This window comes from Emys orbicularis, chromosome 1 (assembly GCF_028017835.1).
Source record: "Emys orbicularis isolate rEmyOrb1 chromosome 1, rEmyOrb1.hap1, whole genome shotgun sequence".
NCBI lineage: Eukaryota > Metazoa > Chordata > Testudines > Emydidae > Emys > Emys orbicularis.
This window is the reverse complement of record NC_088683.1, coordinates 341,054,142-341,061,930: the sequence shown is the minus strand read 5'-3', so window position 1 is coordinate 341,061,930 and position 7,789 is coordinate 341,054,142.

Below are 7,789 nucleotides of genomic sequence, written 5' to 3'. Positions count from 1 at the left end.
GCGGAGCCTTGGGGGAAGAGGTGGGGCAGGAGTGAGGCCTGAGGGGCAGGGCCTAGAAGGAAGGGGCAGGAGAGAATTTTCAGGGGGGAAGGGGCAGGGAAGGATAGGTTCCAGTACTCCTGCTGGAGTGTCCGGCTTTTAGATATTACAAAGTTGGCAACCCTAACCAGGCCAGTGTGTTACACAGGTGTACTTCATGTCTTATGATGTTTACACCTTATGGCAGAAACTGCTGGGTGCTGAGTACTTCAAAATTCTGATTATTAGTGTCTTGATAGATTGTCTTCTGTGCAGGCTGAAAATGACAGTTTTCACATGCTCATAACTTCCTTCAAACAAACCAATTCTCTTTTCAAACCAAGTAAATGCACCACTTCTAAGTGAGGAAGCTGTGCCAAGTTTTGTTTTAATTTCAGCCATTTTTGCTGTGACCTTGTCATTTAAAAAAGTGTGTTTAGAAATTTTATTTTAAATGGGGAAAATATTTCCCATAACTCAAACAAAGGTTTCTAGCAAAAATTACAACTTTGTCAGGCAGGATCCATGGAAAATGTCAGACTAAACATATCAGTGTTTATGAGCAAGCAATAGCAGGGACTTATGAATAGGGAAGCATTTTTGCAAACTTAAATATACACCAACCCTGCTTAGAATAGGATCAGTCACCACTATAATAATCTGTTCTATCAGGGCTTCTGTACAGTATCCCTCTAATATGTGTGTGACTAATCACCTGTTTTAATAGTTGTGAGCTAAGTCACAAGATTTCTTGTTTTCTCTGATACCTGTAAAAGTAGTATCTCCAGATAATAACTCATCCAGCAGGAAGTGGATTTTGCCTTCTCCCATTCCAGTGATGCCTGTTTTCCCCATTCTGTTCCTTTTCCCACTCACCCTTTCCCACTATAGGCTGCTATTGTGGAACACTTGGTAGACAGGCAAATATCCTTCAAAGTGAATGCTGATATTTCTTCATGAATCAGCCATCAGGGGGTGCACTAACAGCAGAAAACTTGCATCTTTGTAGGAGATTAAATTAAATGTTACCCATTCCTGATAATACAGCCCATTTGCCAGCCCTTCTCAGAACTGAATTCCCAAGGTTAACCCCTGAGTCCAAGTCAGTGTTGTATAACTAGCACAAGGCAATGTACAATAATTTTTTCCTGTCTTCAAGACTTTCATACAGAGCCTTTAATTATCTATGTTTAGATATTACCTTTACTGCCTTTGTTGACCATAGTTTGATAATGGTGCAATTGTTACAAAAGTCAAGTAGGAATTACAAAAAATACATCCTCCTTTGCTATGTGAAGGTATTAAAGCGCCTTCCTTTCTTCCTAATTTGCCATTGATGTGGCATTGCTAAGTAGTTTATTGATGAAGTGCTCTGTTTGCTTTTCACTTCCCTGTTTTGTTCTTGGCCTTATCTCCAGGGACTGTGAAACCCTATAGAAATCCCCACTGATGCTTAGTAAATGAGAACAAAGCTAATCACCTCCTGGATCTGTCCTGCTGTTGAAAACAACTAACAATCTGCACAGTGAGTCTTTTTGCCCAGCAATACCTCTTTTTTAAAGTCAGCAAGAATTTCTCTCTGTGAAGTGAGTTACCTCAGGGCTCTTAGAAACGCCAGAGAATTAACGAAAGGCTCGACCGTAACCAAAACCAATTAAAGGCAATTCACAGAACAGTTTTATAACTGGTGTAAAATGAGCAGAGCTCAGTCTCTTAGCCTAGTTTTTCTTGCCAGATCCCTTACTATTGTCTTACAAATCACATTAGAAGCTGTTCCTTTAATGAGAGGACAGCCTAACTGTGATGTAATGACTCAAAACAGAGAAAATATTATTAGAAAATTAAAACCACATCAAATAAGTAACACAATATCATGTGCTCATCTTTAAATATTTATAGTTGACACAGGTAAGTTAAATGAAATCCCGAGAGTCAGAGATAGAGAGAAAGTTGCTTGAGAAAATTCACTAAGGCTACTATCCGAAAAGGAGGACTGTCAGATGTCCTAAAAAATCCCATTGTTAATTGTGCTTCATAGTCTCCCTTGGTCTGTAACATCTTTTATGAGCTTAAAAACATTTGACCTGACTTTCAGAGGTGCTTAGCACCTATGGCAGCCATTAGCTGAAAGATCAAAAGAAAGGGTGGGCTTGTGGTTTGGGAATTAGCCTGGGATTTAATGGTTCTTAGTTCAGTTCCTACTTGCTATGTGAGCTTGAGCAAGTCATATAGGGTCTGGCTCTCCTCTTGCTGGTGTAAAACTGCTATAAGTGGGAGGAGAATCAAACCCAAATTCAGATAATGTTTGTCCTGTCTATTTAGACGGTAAGATCTTCAGAGCAGAGACTCTCTCTTAGGGCAACACGGCCCTGGTCCATGCTTGGAACTCATAGGCTCTACTCTCTGCAATACAAATAAATCATCACTGGGTCCTGATCGCTGTTGGAAATGGCCAAAGAAAAACTTCACTGGTGGGGTCCTGCAAAATCCTAAAACCAGTTCTGTCTGTTGGAGCTCTTAGAAGCCTCCATATTTCCTCTCCTTACTCATAAATTCCTGTGTCACTGCCTGAATCTTTCTAGCCAACTCATTAAATAGTTCATGGCCCTGCCAGTTTCACACAGTGTGCTTGCGTCTATAGTATCTGCATCAGGCTCCAACAAATCTGCAGCATGACTCAGTCCAATAATTGTTCTAAAACCACACAACCAGAGACACCCTGGTTTCTCCCTTAGATTCATTAAAATGGCACTCAGATTTATTACATTTTCTTGTCTCCTTGCTGCACAGTTTAAGGGCAGTGGGCAGCTGAGAAAAAAAGGATGAATTGTCACTGGCTAGACTACGCAGGGATGTATTGTCCCTGAATCACACTGGAGGTGGTATGTGTTGTTTTTGTCAAGCTGCATCACTGATTGCAGTATATAGGGTCAGGGCAGGAGCAGTGAGAGCCCTGACAACTCACAGGGAGGCTGACAAAAAACAAGCTGCCACATATTGAATGTGGGATTATAGCTGCTGATGGTTTCAGGAATACCTGTTAAAAGATGGTCATGGGGAATGTGCAACAGTTCTTGCTCATGCATGATGCTTTTGTTGCCAGCATAGGTGCCAGTCAAAACCAGCAAGGATCCCTAAGGCTGCACTTAGATTGTCCTCCTATCCCCAAAATTGCTGGACAAGAGGTCAAACTGAGGCAGATTAGTTACGCTAAAATCCAGAGAAGATCATCCATGATGTCGTTCTTTTTGATCCTAACAGCATCCTGATGGTGCTTTTGCCTTGCATCCCAAGCATGTCCACTAGAGGCAGAATGCAGTGGCTTTTAGGCCTCAGTGTATGATATTTCATTTGTTTAGCACCAGGGGTGGAGATTGGAGGAGCCGGTAGGGGTGTTGCCCCTCAAACTGCATCTTTTCACTTCCCTCCCAACTCTGGCCTTTAGCGCAGCTCCAGAGCACACAGTCCTGTCCACTTGCCCTGCTTGACAGAGCCTTGGTGGAGAGCATGTGTAGGGAGGAGTTTTGGGTTGGGGGAGGTCTGGAAGAGAGGGATTTTTCATGGGGGGGAAGCTGGGGTCAGGGGAGCAGCAAAGGTGCAGCTGGAAGGTTTCCTCCTCCCTTCCTCAGCATCTGGCTTGCAGGCAGCGAGAGAGGGGAGTTGCTATTTTGCAGTGGAGAGTATCGGGGACACTCCCCGCCCCCCGTGCACTGAGCTATCCCCTCCATCTCAGTTGCCAGCGGCAGGGTGTGGGTGTGCTCTTTTGCAGTGGGGGGTCGGGGGACCCCTCTTTCCAGGGCACTGACCTGTCTCCTTCCCCCCCCCCCCCATCTCCGCTGTCCATGCAAGGAGCCACCCCTCCCTCCATTGCAGGCTGCGCACGGTGCACTCCCCAGCCAGGTGCACTCCCCAGCCAGCCATCCCTTGTCAGGATGGAGCATGAAGCTGCCAGCAGGAGCATCCTCAGCCTGTTGCTGGCAGCCGGGCTCACCCGTTTTGCCAACTGGGCACTCCCCTGACAAACCCAGGGTTCCCCTGTCCCAAACTTGGGGTTCCTCCACTCCACACCTCCCATCACTCCCCCCACAATGTGGCTGCCCCACCCCTTCCGAAACACCCTTAACTGTTCATATGCCACAGCCCACCCCACCTCCTCCACCCCCCCATGAGCCATCTGTCATCAGTGTCCTCCATGTTGGACCAAACTGGTCTCTGTGTCACCCCCCTCAACCCTCTACCCCAGTTCTCTGGGGCTGAACCTCTTCTCTGACTAGGGTAACAGGCTCTGTCTCCTTTCTCTGCTCCCCCACCCCTCCCCATCTCTCCTTGCCTGCTGCAGGAGACCCAGTCCCAGGGACGAAAGGAATGTGTGTGATGGGCAACACCAAGGGACCTCAGCTGCTCTCCCCCCGACAAGAGTCCCTGGGGGACAGAGGCCAGCTGGAGCTTGCTTATGGTAAGGGGGGGATCTGGAGCTTTGGCTCTATTTGGGGGGTGAGGTCAGAGCTTTTGCTCCTGGTTCTGCAAGGGAAGGGGTGCTGGGCATCAGTGGGGTCCACTGCCTTTGGGGATGAGGGGTAGCATCTGCCCTCAGGCCACAGCACTGACGGGTCAAGGTCAGGAGGGGAGTGGAAAGACGCACCCATGAGTACTGACCCCCAGCTGGACAGGGCCCCCTGCTGACTTTAGCCCTTGAGCGTGGCCATGTCTGCTTTCCCTGTGTGATGGCGCCCCCCCATAAGGCTTTATGGAAATATGCTTATGAATATATATGGCATAACTGGAATCTGTTCTGTGCTACATATGCCATGTAACATATCTATGTAAGGTTACGATCTACTGAATCTATTAATCCTATTTGTATGCATGTATCATTTTTGTATTCAAAGTTATGAATATTGCCCGTGTACTTGCTTGATTTCTAAATAACCTTAGTAGAGCATTTGGTCAGTTCCTGGAGAAAGGAATTCACAAAGTTAAGTGCCCAATCAAGAAGCACTTAAGGAACAATAAAAGCAACAGAGTCCTGTGGCACCTTATAGACTAACAGACTTATTGGAGCATAAGTTTTCCTGGGTGAACACGGCTACCCCTCTGATACTTAAGGAACAATGCATCTTGGAATGCTCCAATCCACATAAGAAGTCTTCCTGGAGACATTCAAGATACCATGTGGGCAATGGCTTCTGCCTGTAAAAACTGTGAGTCATGCATGGACATGTGACTTGCCCAGGTGACTCCAGAACTCCATCCTGGAGCTGGACTGTGCATAGGAGAGAGGAGGGGGTCTCCACCCACAAGAGAAAGTCTATTTAAGCCCGTGGGAGACCCCTCCATTTTGTCTTCAGCTGGCTAAAGAGAGAGCTTCTCCACCCCAAGGATATCTGAAAGAAACTGGAACAAAGGACAATAACCACATGGGGTGTGAGTGATTGCTGGACCCAGACTAGAAGGAGACTAGTCTGCTAAAGGAAGCTTACTGGTGAGGTTTTTATCTGTACTCAGTTGTATTACTGTATTAGACTTAGATTTGCGTGTTTTATTTCATTTTACTTGGTAATTCACTTTGTTCTGTCTGTTACTACTTGGAATCACTTAAATTCTACTTTCTGTATTTAATAAAATCACTTTTTACTTATTAATTAACCCAGAGTATGTATTAATACCTGGAGGGGAGGGGGCAAACAGCTGTGCATATCTCTCTATCAGTGTTATAGAGGGTGAACAATTTATGAGTTTACATCTGTATAAGCGTTATACAGGGTAAAACTGATTTATTTGGGTTTAGACCCCACTGGGAGTTGGGCATCTGAGTGTTAAAGATAAGAACACTTCTGTAAGCTGCTTTCAGTCAAGCCTACAGTTGTTAGGGGACGTGGTTCAGACCTGGAGTGGGTTTGCAGCAGGCTAGCGAGTCCTAAGCTGACAGGGCAGGAAAGCAGGAGCAGAGGTAGTCTTGGCACATCAGTTGGCAGCTCCCAAGGGGGTTTCTGTGATCTAACCCGTCACACCCTGCACAGGTTCTGTCAGGCAGAGCCAGTGGCCAGGACCAGTGGACAGGGCTGTGTGCCCTGGAGCTGCGCTGAAGGGTCGGGTCAGGAGACGAGTGGAAAGATGCACCGAGAGTACTGGCCCCTGCCCTCCCAAATATAGAAGTCAAACTACACCTATGTTTAGCACCTTATTTATTTTGCATGATGTGTGTAGCTTATGTTGTCATCTTTGTAATTGCAGCATCCAGATGCTACACAGATTAATAAATAAATACGTACCCATGACAGCAGTTACAGATTTGGATTTTTGCATTCACCATGGGGCTGATCCTGCGCAGGGCTATGCACCACTACTCTGAGTGTAACCCTACAGTGAGCGGCTTACATTACATTTCTGGCAGGCAGGATATTCTGCTTGCTGCCAGCTGCCCTGGGCTGTGCAAGGCTTACTTGCTTGGGAGGAGGGTGTCCTAATTCCCTAACTGTTCTAACCCCTTGCACACACATGCCGTGGTTCTCTGCAGACTTAGCACCCTCTGAGCTGTGAAACTGGTACTATAGCTTGTATTTCCTCTTCAGGCCCCTAGGTGGAAGAACCACCGTAATATGCTGCTGAAAGATGTAATTTCAACCCACTAGAAGATCAACTTTTAGTATTGCTTTGAATAAAAATACAGCACCGTTCCTCCTGAAGGATTAAATACTTCACTGCAGCTCTCTGGCCTTCTCAGGGCTCAGAACGCAACTTGGCCATCTTCATGATAGTCCCCAGCTATGGAGCCTGATCTAGCAAATTGTGCTTGTGACGGTGCCCCTCATAAGGCTTTATGGAAATATTTTTATGAATGTATATATGACATAACTGGAATATGTTTTATGCTACATATGCCATGTAACATAACTCTGTAAAGGTTATGATCTACTGAATCTATTAATCCTATTTGTATGCATGTAACATTTTTGTATTCGAAGTTATGAATATTGGCTGTGTACTGGCTTGATTTTTAAGTAGCTTTTGTAAAGCATTTGGTCAGCTTCTTGAGAAAGGAATGTGCAAATTAAGTACCCAATCAAGAAGCACTTAAGGGACAATGAATCTTGGAAGGCTCCAATCCACAAAAGAAGTCTACATGAGGACGTTCAAGGTAGCAGCAGGGCCGGCTCCAGGCACCAGCCGACCAAGCACGTGCTTGGGCCAGCACCTTACAAGGGGCGGCCAATGTTGGGGTGGCGGGGGGCGCTCGCGGGGTTTTTTTGTTTTTTGTTTTTGTTTCGGCCAGGCAGTGGGGGGGGTGTTTCAGCGGCGCAGCGCTGGGGGTGGGGGATTCGGCGGCGCGGCCCAGCGCTCTGGAGGTTTGGGCGGTGCGGTGAGGTGAGGCGCTTGGGGGGGAGGCGCGGCGCTTGGCCGGCCTGTCGAGGCGCTCTGGGGGTTTGGCTGACCTGGTGAGGCACTCCGGGGGTGAGGCGCTTGGGGGGGAGGCGCGGTGCTTGGCCGGCCTGGCGAGGCGCTCTGGGGGTTTGGCTGACCTGGTGAGGCACTACGGGGGTTTGGCCAGCCCGGCGAGGGGCTCAGGGGGTTTGGCCGGCGCGGCGCTCCGGGGGGGGGCAGGGGTTTGGCCGGCGCGGCTCTCCGGGAGGGGGTGGGGGTTTGGCCGGCGCGGCGCTCCGGGGGTTTGGGCGGCCCGGCGCAGCGCTCCGGGGGGGACGGGGGTTTGGCCGGCGCAGCGCTCCGGGGGTTTGGGCGGCCCGGCGAGGCGCTCGGGGAGGGCGCGGGGGTT